Raw genomic sequence first — 24,718 nt, 5'->3', positions numbered from 1 at the left:
CCCATAATATACAGTCTCAGTGTCTCTGCTCGGATTATTTTTCCCTTATTTTTATCTTTGGCCTTAGCTTCCTCTGGGTTGCTCCAGAGTCTCCTTATTGGTCAAAGGTTATTCTAAACCCCCGTGGTCAGTTAGATTTTGCCCTTTCCCATTGGATCTGCGTGTGGTTTGGGGGCAGCTATCATAATTCAGAGTTTATTTATTTACTTATTTATTGTCCCACAAACAGCCAGGGACTGGGGGCTCAGAAGGCCCCCTCTGACTGCTGCTGAGACAGTGTAGTGTGGGGCAGGCACAGCCTTCCAAACTCCCAGGGATGCATGGGATTTCATTTTTAAGCCTGGTTGACTGGGAGTTGCCCGGGACCAGAGCCGCTTACTGTTCAGCACTCTGTGGTCAGAGGTCGTGCCTAATCCCCTGGTGCCAGGAAGGCTTGCACCCCGTGCTGATGGATCTGTGGGCCGCTGGGGAATGATTTCAAATCAAGCCTCAACTTGTCTTCTGACTGCTTCTGAGTAAGTACTTGGCACATGACCCATGGAGTGGACTGTGATTCCAGGAAGATTATTCTTGGCTCTTTCGGGGGTATTCTCTGGAAAACTTCTGGCTGCTGTGCTGTTTCACTGGTTGCTGCCAGTATCATGGAGCTCCCAGACCCTCTGAATTGTTCTGCACCAGTATCTCTGTTGTTTTCAACAGCACCCTCAGGCCTGGAATTCCCTCCCAGAGCTGTGTCCCCTCCCAGAGCTGTGTCCCTTCCCAGGGAGCTGTTTCCAGGCTGCCTCCTCCCACCCTAGCAGAACCTCTGCACAGCCCCACGAGACCTGGGAACAGGGACAGTGACCTGCCTCTCCCTGAGGGACACCTCTCGTCTACAAGTGGGAGATGGGGCAGTGGGCAGTAGTCCTTGGTCCTCTCAGCTGGCCACCCACCCCACCGCCGGGGCACGGGCAGCCGGGTCCCTGGCCTGCTTGTGCACGGTGAGGAGAGGCCCACAGCAGGCGGGAACCTCAGGCCCTTCAGCCACACCCGCCGTGATTAAAGTTTCTCTGCAAAACCGGGGGGGGGGGGGGGGGGGAGCAATACCGGGGACCCACAGGCTGCCCATCACAGCGCTGAGAGCTGGGGAAAAAGGGAGCCCCCTCCTCCTCTCCACTTCTCCACACCTTTGTCTTCTCGGCCTACTAACTACTCAGAGTAGACCTCCCAGGAAAGCTTCCCAAACACAGAGCTGAGGGATGGGAGGTAGAGTCCCACTGTTCTTACTGAGATTTACTAGATTTTCTTGAATAAATGTTTCTCCATTTGCTATATGCCCTTAAGATAATTTCCGTAGCTGTGTAACAATTTTTTTTTAATAATTTTCATCAATTAAATGGTGGTTTTGCTGAGAAAATGGCCTGCCAGTCTCCTCAGTCTGCCATTCCAGAAGTTTCCATATACTCACATTTAACAACAGTTGCTGTTAGTTATAAATCCATGAGTCATAAGCCATTCAAGAGCTTAAAAAGTTATCTAGTCTATTCCTTCTGCCTTTGAGCAGGATAATACCTTAGCCAGCCCAGATAGATGAGAATCTATACTAGTTTTGAAAACCTCCAGAGAAAAAAAATTTCACAGCCTTCCTTAATAACCTAAATCAGTGCTTAACAACCCTCACTGCCAGGAATTCCTTTCTTGCATATAACCTGAAGCCCACGTGGTACAGTTTAAAGGCCTTTGCTCTTCATCTGTCCTGGAGGAGATAAAGAACAGCTGGTCACCACACAGCACACTTCCTCCTCAGGAGGCGCAGTCTCCAGCCTCCTTAAAAAAAAAAAAAGGAAAAAATCCTTTTTTGGCCCTGTCATTGGAATAAATAATCTTAATAGTTCCTCAGACTATTTTTCAATGTGTGAACAACCTTGGTGCCCTTCTCTGAAATCTTTTCATTCTTGCCACAATCCTCTTGAGACTGGAAGTATTTCCAGAGTGAGGCCTGAGCGGTCTACAGGCCATTCTCTCAGGGCGCCTGCTAGCCGTGCAGGTGCCCCTGCCCTGCCCTAGACACAGGGAATCACGTCCCAGCTGCGCATCTCCCAGGTGATGCCGATGCATCCACCTTTCCGACCCTCCAAGCACCGATCACAGGCTGCAGCCCCGGGTCTGCACAGAAGAACCCCATGGGGCTCTTGCAAACCCGAATGCCTGAGCTGTCCCCTGGTCCAATCCAAGCAGAGTCCCTAGGAGCGGCCCCTGGGTGGCAGGGCCCTTAAAGCTGCTCAGGGGAGCTCCAGTGGCCCAGGGGCCAGTTTCTAAGGTAAAGACAGGCAGGGTGTGCAGCTACAGAGAACTGGAGCCCTCAGGGTCCTGAGGACAAATCTTTTCATTACTGTGTGTTGTGCAGAAGGGTTGTTGGAAGAGGGAGAGGGCAAGGCCTCTAGGTGGGAGGCCTGCATGACTGGAAACGCCCAGAGCCGCCTGTGTGAAGGCCGCTGCTGCTGGGAGGCCGGGAGATGGGGATGGAGGTGCTAACGTCCTCACACTGAATGATGTTAAGGTTTGTGTCATGGGGCGCCCGGGTGGCTCAGTGGTTGAGCGTGTGCCTTGGGCTCAGGTCGTGACCCTGAGGTCCTGGAATCGAGTCCTGCATCGGGCTCCCTGCATGGAGCCTGCTTCTCCCTCTGCCTGTGTCTCTGCCTCTCTCTCTGCGTCCCTCAGGAATGGGTAGATGGAATCTCTAGGGGGAAAGAAAATCTCATTTCATGCACACTTTTGTTTGATGCATGTGGCCCATCCTGACTCTTGTTCCATCATCTCCTGGGGGGACAACTCACAAGTCTACTGGCACCACAAGCGGGACATCAATTTATGCCTCTCCCATGGGCCGTGCTCCCTCCACCTGAGGCATCCCAATGAGCCAGGGATAAGGGCTAAGGCAGTCCCCCTTGGTGCTCACATATGGGCCACCCCTGAGTGTGAAGGAGCCCACATTCCCAGGGACAAATCTTGGTAGGTAAATTTGTCCCTCTTGGGATCCCTGGGTGGCGCAGCGGTTTGGCGCCTGCCTTTGGCCCGGGGCGCGATCCTGGAGACCCAGGATCGAATCCCACGTCGGGCTCCCGGTGCATGGAGCCTGCTTCTCCCTCTGCCTATGTCTCTGCTTCTCTCTCTCTCACTGTGTGCCTATCATAAAATAAATAAAATTAAAAAAAAAAAAATTTGTCCCTCTTTTTCCAAACTTTCCAATCCCTGCCCGGTAATGAGCTGAAACAAGGGTTATAAAGTCCCTAAAGGATGGTTCTGGGGGATCTATCGTCAGCTATACTTAATATTGACCAACCCAGTAATACCTCCTTGTATTTCTCCTCTTCTGACCGTGTTTCATGCCCCGCCCCCTCCTGCCCCATCCCTTATTCATCCTAAGGATCACACTCCCTGACAAAGTGGCAGGTAAGGTCCAAAAGCCCTCTCTGGGGGAGTCCAAGTTAAATAGATGGTATTGAAGGATGGCATTCATTTTTATAGCCTTACGTATCAGAGTGCCTGCCACATATTTGGTGACCAATAAATATAAACTGACGCGGAGCAGAAAACCCGATGGAAGGAGGAATGCCCCAGAACTATCCATCATGAGAAAGTTTTGGTGAGAGAGTAAGCAAGAGATTGTGACTAAAGTTTCCCCTGTATGAGCTACGAGGCCATAAGTAAACCAGAAACCTTTTGGAAATTCAACTTCTTTACCATATAAAATGGAATTCTGAGTTGTAGCTAAACCTCATGAGAAAATAACGACGGTGGTCTTCTGAAAATGATAGAACAAAATGTGTTAAGTTATTGCTTCGGTATAATAGGCTTATATGGTAGCTTTTCTTTTTCCCCCTTCAGACATGAAGGCAATTCCATATGTTAGCAATTAACACACATTAGAAAGAATTCTGAGTAGCTGTGTGAGAATGGGGTAGCCATAGTAAAGAGGAAGAGTGGTTACCCGAAATGCACATGTTCCTTTTTTGCTTCATCCTATATTTTTTCCAGTACACAATACAGTGTGATTAATTGTAGTCAACATGCTGTACACCCCCAGGACATAGTAACTTTATAACTGGACGTTTGTACCTTTTGATCACCTTTGCCCTATAGCCTACCCCACACTCAGCCCTGTGTCTGGCAGCCAGCAATCTGTTCTCTGTGTGTGAGAGAGAACACACACAGTTTGTATCCTTGGAACTTAACTGTAAATTGACCATACATGTAGGAGTTTAATTCTAGGCTCTCTATTTGTTCCATCAATTGTTGTGTCCATTGTTATGACAATAGCATAGTGTATTGATGACGATAGCTTTGAAATATAGTTAGAAATCAGGAAATATGACACCTCAGGCTTTGTGCTTTTTGTCAAGATTGCTTTGACTATTCAGGGTTCTTTGTGGCTTCAAACAAATTAAAGTTGCTTGTTCTGTTTGAAATAAAATTCCATTGGAATTTTGTATCTCTTTAAATACTTTAATGTGCCAAGACTTCGATTTTATATGTATTACTTTATTTAGTACATGATTATTATTTTCTTCATTTTATTTTTTTGTCTTTATTTTTATTTTATTTTTTTTGAGAGAGAACATGCATGTGTGCCTGTGTGGGGTAGGGAGAGAGTGGGAAATAGAGAATCTGAAGCGGACTCCCTGCTGAGCATGGAGCCCAATAGGGGCCCTGAGATCATGACCTGAGCTGAAACTAAGAGTCAGACACTCAACCAACTGAGCCACCCAGGTGCCACTTTTCATTTTCCTAAAGAAAAAATGTGGACCTAGAAATATTCAGTTGTTTTTTTCCAAATTCACAAAGTAGATAAACCAGGATTTGAAACCAGGTAGGCTGATTCCAGAGCCCTCAACCTAAAGTCTACAGCCTCCCCACATTTTTTTTCTCCCCACATTTTTACCTCAGTATTTTTCATTTCGTGATTGTTCTTTTTTTTGCACATTTAGGCTCTTATGAAAAAATTTTAGACATGTTAAAATGAGTTCAGTAATGCTTTTTCTGAATTGTTTAAGCACTTTAATGTTTATTGGTTTTTGTTTTTTGAGTTTTTAAAATTCTATTGAAGGATAATTGATATACAATATTGACATATAGTATTATCTGTCCTGTAATGGAAATGTTGATATGCTTGGTCTTGTTTCTATTGCCAGATTTTTATTTTTTATTATTTTTAATTTTTTAAGATTTTATTTATTTATTCACGAGAGATAGAGAGAGAGAGGCAGAGATACAGACAGAGGGAGAAGCAGGCTCCATGCCGGGAGCCCAGTGTGGGACTCGATCCCGGGTCTCCAGGATCACACCCTGGGCTGAAGGCGGCACTAAACCACTGAGCCACCTGGGCTGCCCTGTTGCCAGAATTTTAAACTCTTTTCTCTTTTTGCTGTTCATTTTGAATGATTCCCAACATACTGTCTTCAAGGTTCTTGATCTATTTTGCATCATCTAATCTGATGCTTATTCCTTCTACTGTATTTTTCATTTGTTATTGTATTCTTCTGCTCTGATTGGTACTTTCTTATATTTTCTGTCTCTTTGCTGAAGTTCTCACTGTGTTCATCTATTCTTCTTCCAACTCAGCATTTTTATGGACGTTTGTTTGAACTCTTAATAAGGTAGGATGTTCATATTTGTTTTGTTTACTTCTTGTTTTAGATTCTCTCTTGTTCCTTTGGTTGGAGCATATTCCTCTATCTTCTCATTTTGCCTACCTGTCTGTGTTTGTTTCTCTATATGACATAGTTCAATTATGTCTACAGATGGTGAAAGAATCGCCTTATGTGGGAGATGTCCTGTGGAGCCCAGAAGTGCAATCCCCTATTACCCTGGAGCCAAGTGATCCCGAGATGTTCCCTGTGGGGCTGTGTGCATCCTCCTCTTGGGGCAGGACCCTGGGTGCTGCAGCTGCACTGATGGGTGGGGCTGGCCATGAGCCTGGCCATTGGATGTTTGATAGAAATTCCACTGAACCTATAGATCGTTTTGGATCCTTTGGACATTTTAACAATACTAATTCTTCCAATCCTTGAGCACAGAATATCTTTACACTTATTTCTGTCTTTTTCAATTTCTTCAATCAATGTCTTGGGGTTTTTAGTGTACAGGTTTTTCAGCTCCCTGGTTAAATTTTCTAGGCATTTTATTTCTGATGCAATTGTAAATGGGATTGTTTTATTAATTTCCCCTTTTGCTAGTATATCATTAGTATATAGATACGTGACACAGTTTTGTCTATAGCTGTTGTATCCTGCAACTTTACGGAACTATCATTGTTTTCAACAGTTTTTTGGTAGAGTCTTTATATATAATACAATGACATCTGAAAATAGGTACAGTTTTACATCTTCTTTTCCAATTTAGGTGCTTTTTATTTCTTTTACTTTCCTAATTGTTCTGCCTAGGGCTTCCAATACTATGTTCAAAAAAAGCAACAAGGGACACCTGGATGGCTCAGTGGTTGAGCGTCTGCCTTTGGCTCAGGGCATGATCCCCAAGTTACGGGATTGAGTCCCACGTCGGGCTTCTTGCATGGAGCCTGTTTCTCCCTCTGCCTATGTCTCTGCCTCTCTCTCTCTCTCTCTCTGTGTCTATCATGAATAAATAAATAAAATATTTTTTAAAAAACAACAAGATTGGACATTCTTTTCTTCTTCTAGATCTTAGAGAAAAAGCATTCAGCTTTTCACTGAGTGTGATGCTGGCTGTGGGCTTTGTCGCATATGGCCTTTATTATGTTGAAATACATTCCTTCTATACCTACCTTTTTGAGGTTCTTTGCATACATGGCTGTTAAGTTTTATCAGAAGCCTCTTCTGTACCTATTGAGATGATAATATAATTTTTATCCTTCATTTTGTTAATATTGGTGTGTTACATTGATTTTTGCACATGTTCAGCCATCCCTGGTCTCTTGAATACCACTTAAATATGGTGTATGATCCTTTTAATGAATTGCTGATTTTGATTTGCTAATATTTTGTTTAGGAGTTTTGCATCTATGTTATCAGGAATATTGGCCTATAATTCTCTTTTCTTGTGACATCCTTGCCTGGTTTTGGTAATCAGAGTAATGCTAAACTCATGAATGAGTTTGGAAGTATTCCGTCCTCTTCTATTTTTTGGAAGAGTTTGAAAAGGATTACTACTCTTTAAAAGTTGGGCAGAATTTGCCAGTAAGCCATCTGGTCTTGGACTGAAGTTGGTTGAAATGTTTTTGATTACTGATTCATTCTCCTCACTAGCATTGGTCTATTCAGATGTTTTATTTCTTCATGATTCAGTCTTTATAAGTTATATGTTTTTAAGAATTTATCCATTTTTTTTCTATATTGCCCAATTTGTTGGCAGATAATTATTCATAGTTGTCTTTTATGATCTTTTTGTATTTTTGTGATATAACTTGTAACATCTCCTCTTTTATTTCTGATTTTGAGGTTTTTCTTCTCTTTTCCCTTAATGAGTCTAGCATATGGTTTGTCTATTTTGCTTATCTTTATGAAAGATCACCTCTTTGTTTCATTGATCTTTTCTATTGTTTTTTTAGTCTGTTTCTGCTCTGATATTTATTTCTTTTTCTAGTTCTTTAGGGTGCAAAAGTAGGTTGCTTGGCATCTTTCTTGTTTCTTAATGTAGACAATTATATCACTATGAACTTTCCTCTTAAAACTGGTTTTGCTGCATCTCATGTTCTATTTTCATTTGGATAAAGAAATTTTTTATTTCTGTTTTGAGAACTTTTTTGAGAACTGTTTTGGTTGTTGAGTACCATTGTTTATCTCCACATATTTGTGAATTTTCCAATTTGATCTTGCAGTGGATGTAAGTTTCATGTCACTGTGGCTAGAAAAAAAATGTTTGATAGGGCTTCAATATTACATTTATTAAAATTTAATAAATTTATAAATTAATAAATTTTGTGCCTGTGATGCCTGGGTGGCTTAATCATTTAAGTATTTGACTCTTGGTTTCAGCTCAGGTCATAATATCAGGGTCCTGGGATCAGGCCCCATGGCAGGCTATGTGCTTAGCATGAAGTCTGCTTGTTCCTCTCTTAACTCCCTGTGTCCCTCCTCCTGCTCACTCAAGTCCTCTCTCTCTCTCAAATAAAATCTTTATTAAGAAAAAAAAAAAAAACGATTGTTTTGAGCTCTAACTTGTCTATCCTGGAGGATGCTCCATATGTAATTGAAAAGTATGTGATGTTTTTGCTTTTATTTTTATTATTTTAAAGATTTTATTTATTTATTCATGAACAAGAGAGAGATAGAGACAGAGACACAGGCAGAGGGAGAAGCAGGATTCATGCAGGGAGCCAGATGTGGGACTCAGTCCCAGGTCTCAGGGTCAGGCCCTGGGCTGAAGACGCCACGAAACCACTGAGCCACCCAAGCTGCCCGATGTTTTTGCTTTTACATGGAATGCTATGTATTTGTCTGTTAAGTTCATTTACTCTAAAGTGTCATTTAAGGCCAATGTTTCCCTATTGACTTCCAGTCTGGATGATCTGTCCACTGATGAAAGTGGGATGTTAAAGCCCCCTGCTATTATTGTACTCTGGCTATTTCTCTAAGTCTGTTAATATCTGCTTTATATATTTATGTTGGGTGCATATGTATTTACAATGTTATATTCTCTTGCCTGTTGAGAAAAAGATCAGTCCAGCAATGCCCTTGTCTTTTATTACAATTTTTGTCTTAGTCTATTTTGTCTGATTATATCTATCCAAGCTTTCTTTTGGTTCAGTGTTAAACTATCTTTTTTCATCCCTTTACTTTTCTTCTGTATGTTCTTATATCTGAAGTGATCGCCTGTAGGCAGCATATAGTTGGGGTCTTGTTTTTTTTATCCATTAAGCCAAGGTACTTGATCGAAGGATTCAGTCCATTTACATTTAAATTAATTATTGATAGGTATGGACTTACTCTCATTTTGTTGTTTTCTGACTGTTTTGTAACTCCTTTGTTCCTTTTCTTGCTCACTTGTGATTTGATGATTTTAAGATTTTATTTATTTATTTGAGAGAGAGAGGACAAGCAGGGAGAGCAGCAGGCAGAGGGAGAGGGAGAAACAGGTGCCCTGCTTGAAGGCTTAACTGACTGAGGCACCTAGGTGTCCCAATTTTGATGATTCTTTAGTATTATGTGTAGATTCCTTTGGGGGTTTTGTGTATGTACCATAGGTTTTTGCTTCATGATTACGATGAGGCCTACATAAAACAACTTACAATCATCTCTTTTTAGGTTGATACTACTTAAATTAGAACACATTCTAGGGGTGCCTGAGTGACTCAGTCGATTGGGTATTTCACTTTAGCTCAGATCATCATCTCAGGGTCCTGGGATCAAGCCCCAAGTCAGACTGCCCCCTCAGGGGAAGTCTGTTTCTCCCTCTCCCTCAGCTCCTCCCATGCTGTGCTCTCTTGATCTCGCTCTCTCTCTCAAATAAGTAACATCTTAAAAAAAAAAAAAAATGCATTCTAAAAGCAACTGCACTTTTATTCTCTCCATCCTTGTTTTATGTGTTTGATATCCAATTTTTTCCTTTTTATTTTACTTTTATTGAGATATAATCGATGTACAGCATTGTATAAGTTTAAGGTGTACACCATTATGATCTGACTCCCGTATTTTGTGAAATAATTACAGTAAGTTTAGTTAACTTCATCACCTTATAATGATACTCCTCCCAAAAGTTTTGTTTTTCCCTTGTGATGAGAACTCATGGAATATACTCTCCTAACTACTTTGAGATATACCATACAGCAGTATTAACTGTACTTACCATGATGTACATTATATTATTTTCATTTATTTGTCTTATACCTAAGAGTGTGTACCTTTTACCATCTTTACCCAATTCCCTCTCCCCTACCCCCAACCTCTGATAACCACATATCTGATCTCTTTATTATTTTTTCAATATTGACTACTTCAAATCCTACATTATTTCTCTTTCTCTGACTTATTTCACTGAGCATAATGCCCTCAAAATCCATCCAGTTTGTCATAAATTGAAGGATTTCCTTTATGTTGGCTAAATGATAATCTCTTGTATATAATATACCACAAAGTATTTGTCTACTCATCTGTTTTTTGACACTTCAGTTATTTCCATATCTTTGCTATTATAAAATGAACATAGGGTGTACATATTTGTTCAACTTGGTATTTTCATTTTCTTGAGGAAAATACAAGTGGAATTGCTAGATCATTTGGTAGTTATATTTTCAGTTTTTTAAGCAACCTCAATACTGTTTTCCATATGACTGTACCAGTTTACATCCTTACCAGGACCCCACAAGGGTTTCTTTATTCCACATTACACCAATACATGTTATCTCTTATCTTTTTGAGAATAGCCATTTTAACAAGTGTGCAGTGATATCTTATTGTGTTTTTGATTTGGGTTTTCCTGATGATTAGTGATAATGAGCACCTTTGTAATTATGTTGAACATTTGTATATCTTCTTTGAAAAAATGTCTCTGCTCATTTTTTAATCAGATCACTGGGGGTTTTTTGCTATCTAGTTGTAGGAGTTCTTTATATATTTTGAATATTAACCTCTTATCAGATATAAATTGCAAATATTTTTCCCATTTGGTAGTTTACCATTTTATTGATGATATTCTTTGCTGTGCAGAAGCTTTTTTATCTGAGGTAAAGAAGCTTAACACTAATAAATTTTTCTCGGCGTTTTATGGTTTCAGGCATTAGGTTGAAGTCTTTAATCCATTTTGAATTAGTTTTTATATCTGGTGTAAGAAAGTAGTTCCATTTCATCTTTTGCATCTGGCTGACTAGTTTTCCCAGCACCACTTATTGAAGAGACTATATCCTTTCCCTGTTGTATATTCTTAGGTACTTTGTCATAAATTAATTGACCATATATGTGTAGGTTTATTTCTGGGCTGTCTGTTCCATGATCTGTGTACCTGGTTTTCATGCCCATACCGTACTGTCTTACGACAGCTTTAGAACATAGTTTGAAATCAGGAAGCATGATGCCTCCAACTTTGTTAAGATTGCTTTGAGGGGTGCCTGGCTGGCCCAGTCAGTAGAGCATGTGACTTTTGATCCTGAGGTCATGAGTCCAAACCCCATGTTGGATGCAGAGCTTACTTAAGAAAAAGATTGCTTTGACTCTATGGTCTTTTGTGATTCCATACAAATTTTAGGATTGTTTCTTCTGTTTCTATGAAAAATGCCATTGGAATCTTAATGATGGTTATACTGAATCTGTAGATTGTTTTCAATAGTATGGACATTCTAGCAATATTTTTCCAGTCTGTGAAACAGAGTATGTTTCCAGTTACTTGTGTCTTTTTTTTTTTCATCAATGTCTTAAAGTTTTCAGTGTATAGATCTTTTGCTTCACTGGTTAAATTTATTACTAGATATTTTATTCTTTTTGATGCAATTATAAGCAGGACTGTGAATTTCTCTTCTGATAGTTTGTTTTTAGAGTATAAAAATGCAACAGATTTTTTAATATTGGTTTTTGTATCCTGTAACTTTTCAGAATTAATTCATTCTAACAGTTTGTTATAGTCTGTTGAGTTTCCTATATATAAATAATATATTGTTATTTGTAAATCATGACAGTTTTACTTTTCCCACTTGTATGTTTTTTCTTGATGAGTTATTTATAATTTTGTATCTTAACTCCCTATTGGATATATGGTTTCCAGATATTTTTCACCATTTTGTAAATTGCCTTTTCATTTTATTGATCATTTGTTTTACTATGCAGAACATTTTTACCCTGATATAGTTCCACCTGTTTTTTTATTTTGTTTCTTGTGCTTTACGTGTCCTACCAAAAAACCATTGCCGAGACCCATATAAAAGAGTTTGTTTCATATGTTTTCTCTTAGGAGCTTTTGTGATTTCTGATCTTAAATTTAACTCTGAATTCATTTTGTCAAGCTTTACGAGTAATGTAAGATAGAGGCCTAGTTTCATTCTTTCACATGTGAATATCAAATTCTCCCAGCACCATTTACTTTTTTTTTTCCCAGCACCATTTACTTAAGAGACTATCTTTTCTCCATTGAGTATTTTTACCTCCCTTGTCAAATACTAGCTTATCCTATTTGCATGGGCTTATTGCCAATTCTGTTCCGTTGGTATATGTGTCTGTTTTTATGCCAATATGCTACTGTTTTTAATAGCTTTATAATACTGCTTATAGTAACTTTATAATACTGTTTACAATAGCTTTATAATATAGCTTGATATCATAAAGTGTGACATCTCTACATTATTCTTCTTCCTCAGAATTTCTTTGGCTATTCAGAGTTCACATAAATTTTAGGTTGGTGTTTCCACTTCTGTAAAAAAAAAAAATGCAGTGGCATTTCATTTCAATGGAATTTTCATAAGGACTGCATTGAATCTACAGATAGATGGCTTTGGATAGTGTGGACATTTAAACATTATTGTCTTTCGGTCCATGAGAATAAGATACCTTTCCATTTGTATCTTTAAATTCTTTTATTAATGTCTTATAGTTTTTAGTGTAGAGATCTTTCACCTCATTGGTAAAGATATTCTTTTTTTTTTTTTGGAGAGAGAGAGAGTATGTGTGGGGGGAGAGGCAGAGGAGAGAGAGAATTTTAAGCAGGCTCCACACCAAACATGGAGCCAGATTTGGGGCTCAATCTCATGACCCTGAGATCATGACTTGAGCAGAAATCAAGAATCAAACACTTAACTGACTGAGCCACTCAGGTGTCCCAAAATATTCCTAAGTAATTTATTATTTTTGATATTATTGTAAATGGTATCATTTTCCTTATGTTTTTTTTCTTATAATTCATGCTAGTGTGTAGAAATGCTACTGATTTTTTGTTTGTCAGTTTTGTATCTTACAATTCTGTTTATTAGATCTAACAGTTTTTTAGTATAGTCTTTAGGATTTTCTGTATATATTATTTCACCTGGAAATAGAGCCAATTTTACTTCTTCCTTTTCTAATGTTGATGTCTTTTATTTCCTTTGCCTGTCTGATTGCTCTGGCTAGGACTTCCAGTAGCTCAATAGGTGTAGCGAGAGTGGGCACTCGTCTTATTCATGATTTAAAGGAAAATTATTCAACTTTTCACCATTGAGTAAGATGTTGGCTGTGGGTTTGTTATATAAGGCATTTATTATTTTGAGGTCTGTTTCTTCTATATCTAATTTAAGAGTGTTATCAAACAGTGTTGAATTTTTTCTAATATTTTTCCTATATGTATTGAGATAGTGATTTTTTCTTGCATTCTATTAATGTAATATATATCATTTTAATTTTGCAAATGTTGAAATATTCTTGCTTTGGAGGGATAAGTCACACTTGAACTTGTAGCATTATCTTTTTAATGTGCTGCTGAATTCAGTTTGTTACTATTTTACTGATAATCTTTACATCTGTTATTCATCAGAGTTACTGGTCTATAGTTTTCTTACCATGTCATTTGCTAACTTTGGTATTAGAGCAATGCTGGTCTCCTAAAATGAGTTTCAAAGTCTTCCACCTCTTCTGTCTTTTTGGAAGAGTTTGATAAGGATTGATATTAATTCCTAAAATGTTTGGTAGAATTGATCAGTAGGCCACCTGGACTTGAACTTTTGTTTGAGAGGTTTTCTCTTACTGATTCAATCTCCTTGTAGTATGCAGTCAGTTCAGTTGTTTTATGTCTTCACAATTCAGTCTTAACAGGTTGCATGTTTCTAGAAATTTATCCATTTCTTTTAGATTGTCCAATTTGTTGGCATGTAATTGTTCATAGTAGTCTCTTATGATCTTTTTTATTTCTGTGAGATCAGTTGTAACATCTCTTTCATTTCTGATACTATATTTTTCTCTTGGCGAGTCTAGCTATGGGTTTGTCAGTTTTATTCATCTTTTCGAAAAAAATAGCTCGTGTTTAAATCACCTTTAAAAAAAAAAAGATTTATTTATTTGACAGAGAGAGAGCACAAGTAGGCAGAGCAACAGGCACTGGGAGAGGAAGAAGCAGGCCTCCCGCTGAGCAGAGAGCTTTATGGGGGCTTGATCCCAGGCCCCAGAGATCATGACCTGAGCCAAACGCAGGCACTTACCTGGCTGAGCCACCGAGGTACCCCTAAATTACCTTTTCTATTTTCTTTTTAGTATCTATTTCATTTCCATTTCCATTCTGATCATTGTTATTTCCTTCTTTCTTTCTTTGGGCTATGTTGTTTTTGCTTATCCTAGTTCCTTGTGGTATAAAGTTAAGTTGCTTATTTGAGATCCTTCTTGTTTCTTGATGTAGGCATTTTAGCACTATGAATTTCCCTGTTAGGACTGCTTTTGCCGTTGTCCATGTTTTGGTTGTTGTTTCCATTTTCATTGTCCGAGATACTTCTTTACTTCTCCTTTAATATCTTCATTGATCCATTGATGTTTCGGGAGAGTGTTGTTTAATTTCCATGTCTTGAGTTTTCCGGTTTTCTTTCTTTTATGGATTTCTAGTTTCATTACCATTGTGGTCAAAGAAGATACTTGATATGACTTTAGTATTCTTGAATTTGCTAATATAAACATAATGGCCTATCCTATAAAACATTTCCTGTGCACTTGAGAAGAAGGCGTACTCTGCGTTTTAGGATAGAATGTTCTATATATGTCTGTTAGGATGAGCTGATAATGGGGTATACAATCATTATTGTATTTCTGATCATTTTTCCATAGTGCTTTATTTTTTCTGTACACATTTAGATGCTTTAATGTTGTGTATATAAATATTGACAAATGTTATATATTGTCAATGGATTAATGCCTTTATTATTATATAATGGCCTTCTTTGTCTCTTTTTACCATTTCTGGTTGAAAGTCCTTTTTGTCTAATTATCCTTGCCTTTTTGGGGGTGATGGTTAACATTTGCTTGGGGTATCTTTTTCTTTCACTCAAAATCTGTATGTCTCTTTAAGGCTACAATGAATATCTCATAGGCAGCATGTTTCTGGATTGTGTTTTTAAATCACTTCAGCCTTTCTTTTTCTTTTGATGTAAAAACTTAAACCATTAATATAAAGTAATTGTTGATAAGGACTTATTGTCATTTTGGGGGGCTCTTTTGTAGATCCTTTGCTGCTGCTTATCATGCTGTGTGTGTATGTGTGTTTTGATGTCTTTCAGTAGCAGTAGGTGGACTTCTTAATTATTTTTCTGTATGTGATTACTACAGATTTTTGTCCTTGTAGTTACCATGAAGCTTACACAAAATTTCTTAAAAATTAACACCATATTTTAAAATAACAACTGCAGGGATCCCTGGGTGGCGCAGTGGTTTGGCGCCTGCCTTTGGCCCGGGGCACGATCCTGGAGACCCGGGATCGAATCCCACGTCGGGCTCCCGGTGCATGGAGCCTGCTTCTCCCTCTGCCTGTGTCTCTGCCTCTCTCTCTTTCTGTGACTATCATAAATAAATAAAAAAATTTAAAAAAATAAAATAAAATAACAACTGCAGTTTCATAACAAGTCTAAAGTTTACACTTCTACTCTCCTCCCCTTCATATATTAGGTTATCATATATTAGGTTATCATATATTAGGTTACCAATGTTATAGGTTAAATATTTTTTTATATTGTATGTCCAATAGCAGATTTTGATAGCAATGGCTATTTTTTACTACATTTAGTTTTTAACTTTTAAACTGAAGTTTAAAGTCAATTACACAGCACCATTACTACCTTACACAATCTAACTTTGACTATATATTTATTACTACCAGTGAGTTCTGTGCTACCTCCTTATGTTTTCATAACATAAATTAGCATCCTTTTAGTTCCACTCAACAAACCCCCTTTAGAAATTTTTGTAAGGCAGATCTAGTCATTATGAACTCCCTCAGCTTTTGTTTATTTGATAATCTTTATCTTGCTTTCATTTCTAAAAGATGGCTTTGCTGAGTTTGAAATTCTTCGTTAACAGTTGTTTTCTTTCAATATTTTGAATCGGTCTTCCCATTCTTTCCTGGTCTGAAGAGTTTCTGCTAAGAAATCTGTCTATGCCTTTATGTGGGATGGGGAAGAGGAGTTCCCTGTATTTAATTTCTCTATTCTCTTCTGCTTTCAAAATTCTTTGTCTTTGAATTTGACAATATTACCTGTCTCAGTGTAGCCCTATTTAGGTCCTATGTTTTTGGGATCCTTTGAGCCTCATAGATTTGGAAATCCATTTTCTTCCCCCTCAGGTTTGGGACATTTTTAGGCATTATTGCTTTAAATGTACTCTCTCTCTCTCTTTCTCTCTTTCTATTTTTCAGAGTTCCATAATATGTGTAGTATCTCTTTCTATTGTGTCCAATAGTTCCTATCAGATTTCTTCACCCTTTTTCATTCTTGTTACTTTTTATTCTTACTGAATAATTTTGGAAGTCCTGTCTTGTAAGTCATTGATTATTTATTCTGCACGGTTGAATCTTTTTTGAAGCTGTCTCTGGTTCTGCAGTTAAGTCATTGTATTTTTCAGCTCTAAGATTTTTTTTTCATTTTGATGGTTTCTAATTTTTCTGTTGAACTTATAGTCTTCATGCATTGTTTGCTAATTTCTTTTAGTTGTATGTTTTTGTAGTTTATAAAACTTCTTTTTAAAAGATTATTCTGAATACTTTGTTTTTTTAACATGTATTCATTAACAACTAGAACTATAGTTATAATTATATAACCATAACCATACAATTAGAATTATAGTTACCTTTACTACTTTGTCTTTTAACTTTCGTACTAAATTTATAAGAAATTAACCCACCGCTTTACAACATCAAATTATTCTGAATTTTAATATAAATTTACCATTACCAGTGAGATTTATACTTTCACATATTTTCCTGTCATTAATTAGCACCCTTTGGGACACCTGGGTGGCTCAGTGGTTGGGCGCCTCCCTTCAGCCCAGGGCATGATCCCGGGGTCCTGGGATTGAGTCCCATATGGGGCTCCTTCCATGGAGCCTGCTTCTCCCTCTGCCTGTGTCTCTGCCTCTCTCTGTGTCTCTCATGAATAATAAGTAAAATCTTTAAAAACTAAATTAGCGCCCTTTTATTTCAGCTTTAAGAAGTTCATTTATCATTTCTTATAAGTTCTATCTAGTTAGTGATGATGAACTCCTTTATCTTTCACTTGTCTGCAAATTTTTTTCTCTTCAAATAAAGGACTATTTTGCCTGGTGGTGTATTCTTGGTTGGCAGTTTTTTTCTTAGAGTCCTTTGAAGGCCAGAGGGGTGGCATAATATATTCAAAACTTCTGCTAAGAATCTGTCCATAGTCTTATGCATGCTCCCTTGTGTGTAACAAGTTCTTTTTCTCAATGCTTTTGCTATTCTCTCCTTGTCTTTAATTTTTGACAGTATAGTCGTAATGTGTCCTGTTGTGAGTTGCTGAATTCACCTTATTTGGAACTCTCTAGGCTTCCTGGATCTGGATGTCTGTTTTCTTCCTCAGGTTAGGCAAATTTTCAGCCATTATTACTCCAGATATGTTTTCTCTTTTTTTCTCTTCTTCTTCTGGGAGAGATGTGAATTTTGGATTCTCCTACATCACCATCTTGAGGCAACACCTCCACCCACTTTTCTTCTTAGGTAGATAGAAGAAGTACTTAACAAAAAATATCAGGACATGGAACAGTTTTTCTATATTCCTTTTTGAAATTACAATTTTAAAACTTTGGGTAATAAATCTCCATTAGATTGAGCATGTAAGGGAAACTGATTTTTTTGTACTTGTACCTGGTAGCAATGCTTTCTTGCTTTAGTTTATATGTACTATGTGTCTATTGAACAAATGAATAAATAGGTTGAGTAATTATGCTATGATTTTTGCTGGCTGTTGCCAAATGCTTTTTATAGTCAAGGGCCATTTCATTAAGTGGCAAAGGATGGAAACAATGTTGAGTCAGAAGCATACAGAAGAGCATGATAAGCACGGCAGAGAACTCTGCTCAGTGTTACCAAAAATTTGGGACTCATACCCCTACTATAATTAAAGATATTTCTGAGTGGTAGATAGACCTGACATTAAATAACTTTGAATGCCATATAAAGAAATGCATTTCCCTTTCAAAGGTCTTTCAGCCTTTAGAAAAACAGATGAGACTATAATGTCTCTTCCAAATTTTCCAGTTTATCTCTCTCCCCTCCTTTTATCTCTCCTCCTACTCCTTCCTCCTTCCCATTTCCTTCCTCCTTTCTACTCTTTTAACAAATAGTAAGGCTAGGGCTCAAAGCATTTGACAGCAAAACTGCCCAGCAAGAATTGACTAAAATTGGCTTAGTTCCATTATATTTATTTTTATAGTATCTCAAGACAAGTAATAGTGATTTGTCCCTTTATAGTAGTGACTTGAGTTTTCCTTTAAAAAATATATTTTATATATATATATATACACACACACAAAAAAAAAATCTGTATATATCCAAAATATTTTACTAGACCATTTAAGGAAAAAATAAGCAAATAATACAGATGGTATATATATTTTAAAAGTAAAAATATGAAAGTAGTCTAGGACTGAAGCTGAGAATCATTTTGTTGGCCTTAGCAGAATGCTTATGCTCCCTTGTTCTCTGGCCTAGAAAGTAAATGAATGCCATCTTCCTTATTTTCTATGGGTGTTTCAAATTTTAATATGAGTAGTAAAAGAAAAATACTGTTTCTTAGCATTCACAAATACGTATTTTCTTTTCAAATCAGTCTTAGATTTCAGTTAGAGCTTTATGGGATGCATAAAGATAGCACCTCATGATGTGCATCAGAGAAAGTTAAGAATAGGAATGCATCTGGCACTCTAGGCTTAATTGAATGAGGTCCTCCATCATATTCTTTAACCTATAGGATTGTGTTTATAATATATACTCCTAAATACATATTATCGTCTTTCTATCTCATCTTTGCACTCTGACAGTACAGAGATCTACAGAGGCTAATATGAAGTAAGAGAAATTTTCACAAGCTACAAGCTGGAATAGAAAAACACATTAGAGAAAGGGAATTAATTCAAATACATTTTTTTCAGAACACTAATGAAATAACTATGTACAAAACACACGTACAAAATACAAACTTATGTTCTAAACCATACATGTATTTATTTTATTACCTTAACCACATTTTTGTTTTTCTCCCTATTTGAAATTTACATTATTTCTTATTTGTTATGTGTCTTCTCTCTGGTTATTTAAATATGCCAGATGTCTTTAAATAGACCAAAATACATGGCAAAGAAAGTTATTTGTATAGCAAATAATTGCACAGACCAGTGTTTATAAAGTCCAAAATCTGTCTGAACCAAACAACTTTTTTTGTTGGTAAATCTAGACAAGTCCCTGAATAAAGAAGCAGTTTGGTTAATGTTATGAGCCACCTCGGGGATGACCAGATTAAAGGATAGACAGATTATTTGGAAAATCAAAAGGAATAGTTCAAGTATTTCTAAGAGTTTAGACAAAATAAAATAACAGAAAAATTGCCATCACTTATAAGGTGAAAGATGAAGTAGAGATTGGGATTTTTGGCCTGATTATTGTGATCAATTATTGACAGTGATCAAATCCACTGGACAAATATTGACATCATTTTTCTAGCACAGATATAATCACGAGTTCCTATGAAACCATGAGAAGACAAAACATTGAACCAGGATCGATTTGGATGTTGCTACCAGTGGTTTCCATAATCCTCTTTATGACAATTATTGTGGGATTAGCATTTTGAGTTTAAACCCTCATGGGATATAAACTGGAATCATTTATTTAAAATTACAGAATTGTGGAAATTCCTAGGGAGTAGTTTTTTGTTTTTGTTTTTTTTTCCCATTAAGCCAAGTACATTTATACCAACCTAGAGAGTCAGACTAAGGGGTACCGTGAGCTCATGGAATCCTGTTGTGTAAACTGGAAAAGATGCTTTCTCCTTTGAGCTTATACAGCTCCATTTCACAGCACCCAACTAGACCAGTGGGGTGTAAGCTGCCTTTCAGCCCTCATTTTAGTCCCTCTCTTAGCTAGTAACGTGCACAACTATATGGAGAAGCTTTGAACAGAACCAAAAAATTCAAACCATAATAAAGAAATATGTATTTGTGTGCCTTTTTTGACAGCAAGTTTGAGTGTTTAACAACCAATTTTATCAAAAAAATTTTTTTCAATGATTAACCAACTACCTTAACAGTCATATACCTCTCTATACATATACTAAAAACAAAAACAAAATCTTTTTTTTTTTTTTTAATAAGAAACCGACTGCTGGTCTCTTTTGTGAGAAAGGGATGCCCTGTTATGGCAATAATCATTGAAAGTTTCCTCAAGGAAAGCAGTGATTCAGGACTTGAAATGATTTCATCATTGACCCAGTGGCCAGGGAGCACAAAGCCTCAGATGAGAGCAGAGCTTATGTGGCAATTCAATTTCCATCAGGTGGAATTATACTATAAAGCCAAAAGACAATAATGGTTAGATCCATCGAATTAACATCTATGACAATAAATACAATAAAAACATCTTTTAATGCAATTTTCTCTACCAGCCCAGTATTCAAATGTGATTGCTTTTAAACCTAAAGACATCCTTAAAATGAGATTTGAGGATTAAATTCTATAGTTCCCTAAAAACAAAATGGAAAAAAATGTACTTCAAATATTTTGAGCTGGTTTAGATGTCATCGAGCACTGGGTATATTTTTCTTTGTTCCCAATCCTTAGGAGTCTCAAAAGCATTTTTTTCTTAAGCAGGGGGGAAAAAACAGAATCAGGAAAAGAGGTGACCTTTAATTTAAGAAGGCTAGAATTACCATATCATGTGGTGTATTAAACTTGCAAAAATGCAATGTCCTCATCTGGCTTGCTTTTGGGAAACTAGTAATCTATAAATTTGACATTATTTGTATAAAATACATTAAAACAAAAAAATGTAAGCTGAATTGTTATTAAATTTGTGCAAATGCAGTCACTAAATTATAACAGTCAAGCATTATTATGCAAATTGGAGCTAATTTTACAATATCTCTATCTAATTGTTTACAGTGCAGGAGAATTATGGCACTGTTAAGCAGGACAGGATGTTGTGTGAAAGAGTGTGTTTTTAATTTGAACCGTTTTTACTTCCTGTGATTTTTTTTTTTTAATAGTAAGCATGGAAAAGGGATTTAGCATGGAGAAAACAAGGGCAGATGTCTCCTACATTGTGTACTCAAGGACTTAGCTAATTAGTATTTTCTATGTACTTTACATGCAGAGATGGAGATGGGCTTTCTTCAGAGGTGCACATGCTTCCTCTTCTCAGTCTTTATGAGATGTCAGATAGAGCAGTCTACAAAGATTCACGCCAAGAAATAGTTTTAAGAGATTTGTTTTGAGATGAAGGGCTACTTGAGTGTGCAGCATTCTAAGTGGTCCTAAAGCTTCCAGCTGTGTCCCTTAGCAGAAAGGGTTACAGAAGGCTGCTCCAATGTGACAGCCCAGAATTACATCTGAAACAGCACTTAAGGAAAGGTTCAGGGAAGAAAGCAAGACTACTCTCCATCCAGTGGAGAAATCACATTGAATAAACAGTTTTAGCAAGAGGTCAATGAATGCTGCCTCACAGGAAAGACCCTTCATCTTCTTAGATAAGCAAAAACTCGGTGTCTGGGATTCATTTGGGGAGGGTACTCTCTGCTTCCTGTTCCCCTTACAAGCCTTATTTTATCCTTCTTATTACTCAGCGATTTCATAGAGCTAAACTGTCAGCATATGAGAAAGCTCTCTGCCAATGAGATGGCTTTTTTTTTTTTTCCAGAAAGCCTTGCCAAGTTTATGAGCCAAGAAATAGCTGGAACTTCAAAGAGAAAGAAGAGTGAAAGGTATTATAATATTTTTGTAAAAATTCCTGACTCTTAAAATCAGCAGGGGCTGATCGATATGAGAATAACATAGTAAATTTTATGGATGGGAAAGGGAGGGGTCTTAATATCTGGTGATAAGAAGGTGCCCCCAGGTGGAGCCTTCCTGCCTAGTTTTCTTCATCCCCAGAGGGGGGAAAAAAAAACGTGACTAAAATTTAAGGGAGAAACCTGTCAGATAGACAGGATCGTGTTGTTTTTCTTCTGCTTAGCACGATTTGTCCTGATGATGTGATCCACATTTTTTTGTTTTGGAATCTTCTAAAAATCCTAATTGCAAAGTCTCTTGATCACTCACTCCACTTATATTAAAATGAGCCAGTGTATTAATTATCTTTTTAGTGCTTTATTTAGTGTGCTCTCCATGACATCTACAACTGCCTTCTTTTTTTTTCACCCTAAAGACTTTCATCTCTACTTTTTGCTCTCCTTTGCTAAACCTGCTGTACAGAAACGACCTTCAACTCAACAATGTTTCCTCTCCCAGGAGACTTTGCTCTTCAAGCTAGATCAAAGCTCAAGACAAACAAGACCCATTGCCTTCTAAATTTAGACAGTAGTGAGTATTTTACCTCAGATCTCAATTAGGAATTGCATTTGACCGCTAGTAATAGAGATTAAAAATAACAATGGCTTACATGGGTGAGTTTCTCTCCCAGAAGGGAAGTCCAGTGAAAGGCAGTCCAGGACTTTGGGTGCTCCATAATCCACAGGGATGGAGGCCCTTCTACTTACCTGCCTCTCTATCTTGAAACCTAATTTTCACCCTGAAGTTCACCTCATGGTCTAAGATGAGGGCTGTGATGATTCCACATCCACAAAGGAAGGAGGACAGGGCAGGTGTGGACTATATATAGGAGTCCTCGCTACTGTAGCCCGTTATGCTATTTCCTCAGACGTTCCCCCAAACACTTGAGACTTATGTCTTACTATAATTTTTAGCTTTGGAGTATCTCTACCATAAATAAATTCAAGGATTTTGAAATTAGGGGGGAAAAGGACAATATAATTACTAGTTAGGTGACTAGAAGTTTTTGTCATGCCACTTAAATGCAAATTCCTTGACAGCTACCTACCTACTTCAGTTATGTCCAAGCTCAGTCTCTTTTTTGGCCCATTTCATCTCTCTCTGTCTCTCTTTCTTACTCTCTCTCTCTCTCTCTCTCTCTTTTTTTTTTCTAAGTAGGCTCCTCACCCAGCACTGGGGCTCAGTGCAGGACTTCGATTCATGACCCTAAGATCAGGACCTGAGTTGACATCAAGAGTCGGACACTTAACTGACTGAGCCACCCAAGCACCCCTTTTTTAAAAAGAACTGCTTTGTAGTTAATCTATGGAATGAAACACATGGTCCCATAATCAAGAATATGGCTCATTCCTTATTCTGTTATATTGAGAATATCCAGTTGAGCATATGTATTGCTCATTAGTCTTTCATGATTAGGCAACCCTTAATTTTTCACAGTAATGGGATACTAGATTATCATGGATAATAACAAACAAAGGCAGCTGGAGAAAATGCCCAAATTAAACACTCATTTCCAGAGTTAAAAAAAATTTTTTTTTAATTGTCGGTTAAGTTTTACACCTATGAAAGTAAATGAAGAACTAAGTAACTTTTCTAAATCTCAGATTCTGTGCTTGTAGACAAACTTACACATGGAAAAAAAAAATTGTGAAAATTATAAGTGAGGAAGACAGAAAGAATTTGTCTTGTTTAAAGGAATGTATAGGGGCAGCCCGGGTGGCTCAGTGGTTTAGCGCCAACTTCAGTCCAGGGCATGATCCTGGAGACCTGGATCGAGTCCCACATGGGGCTCCCTGCATGGAGCCTGCTTCTCTCTCTACCTGTGTCTCTGCCTCTCTCTCTGTGTCTATCATGAATAAATAAATAAAATCTTAAGAAAAAAAGGAATTTATAAAGAAAAGTGTCTTAATATTTTAGTGTGCAGATAGGAACTATGTAGCAGCTAGGGATAAACAACTAGGGTAATATCTTTTGAGTTTCTCCGTTTTGACTTTTCCTGCTTAGCATAACAAAGTGTGGTTAGGAAGGGGCCCAATGATAAACTCCAAAGAAAGCCAGAGTCAAAGACTGCCAGAAAGAAAGTGGGCAATGATAATCTGAAGGAGCCATGAGGGGACTTATTCAAACCCACAGAGTGTTTCGTTAACAGCCATGAAACTCTTGGATTGGCCCCAGAGTGTTAGAGCCTCTTCCCCTTCATCAATGAAGACTGCTCCACTGTCATTCAGTGGCTTTGGCTCAACCCACTTTGAGTTACTGGGGCCTTTTGGTAGATTCTAGATTTGTGTTCACACCCAGCTGGCTTCAAGTCCTGGCTTTGCTCCTTAGGAGATTTTGAGCAAAGGACCCCAACCTTCTGGGGCTCAGTTTCTTCACCTTTAAGATGTTGTTATGAAAGTGAGAGAGACAACATGAGGGACAGACTTGGCACATACTTGTGTCTTGAAAATTAGGTGCTAGGGAGACAAACCGACAAAATCATCTATTCTTGTGCCTTCTGTCATTCCCTGGTGGGACATGAGGATCAGTCAAACATATATAATGATGGAAATTGGTTCTATATGCTGTACGTGACTCGGCAACATGAATGATCACTTTTGGGAGAATGTGTTTATAATAAAGTATAGTTAATGCCACAGCTATAATGAGCATCATTTTAAATTAAGCTGCAATTGATATAGGAGTTTCAGGTGTGTAATATTAATGATTTGATATTTGTATATTGTGAAATGATCACCATAAGTCTGGTTAACATCCATCACCAAACATACAGTTTTTTGCTCACG

The 24,718-nt window shown here is 37.7% G+C and overlaps 1 long non-coding RNA gene across 2 annotated transcripts; it reads left to right on the top strand.

The window, feature by feature from the left end:
- The first annotated feature begins 402 nt into the window (after positions 1 to 402).
- LOC121489216 lies at positions 403 to 23,450 on the top strand. 2 transcript variants are annotated; one of them, XR_005987298.1, is made up of 4 exons: positions 403 to 515; positions 21,802 to 21,865; positions 22,309 to 22,463; positions 23,091 to 23,450. It is a non-coding gene; the product is annotated as an uncharacterized LOC121489216 (long non-coding RNA). The 2 variants fall into 2 exon arrangements; XR_005987297.1 differs by having other exon boundaries at positions 23,088 to 23,450.
- The last annotated feature ends 1,268 nt before the right edge of the window (positions 23,451 to 24,718 follow it).

Source organism: Vulpes lagopus, chromosome 4 (genome assembly GCF_018345385.1).
Source record: "Vulpes lagopus strain Blue_001 chromosome 4, ASM1834538v1, whole genome shotgun sequence".
Taxonomy (NCBI): Eukaryota; Metazoa; Chordata; class Mammalia; order Carnivora; family Canidae; genus Vulpes; species Vulpes lagopus.
This window is presented reverse-complemented; position numbering and strand designations above follow the sequence as displayed.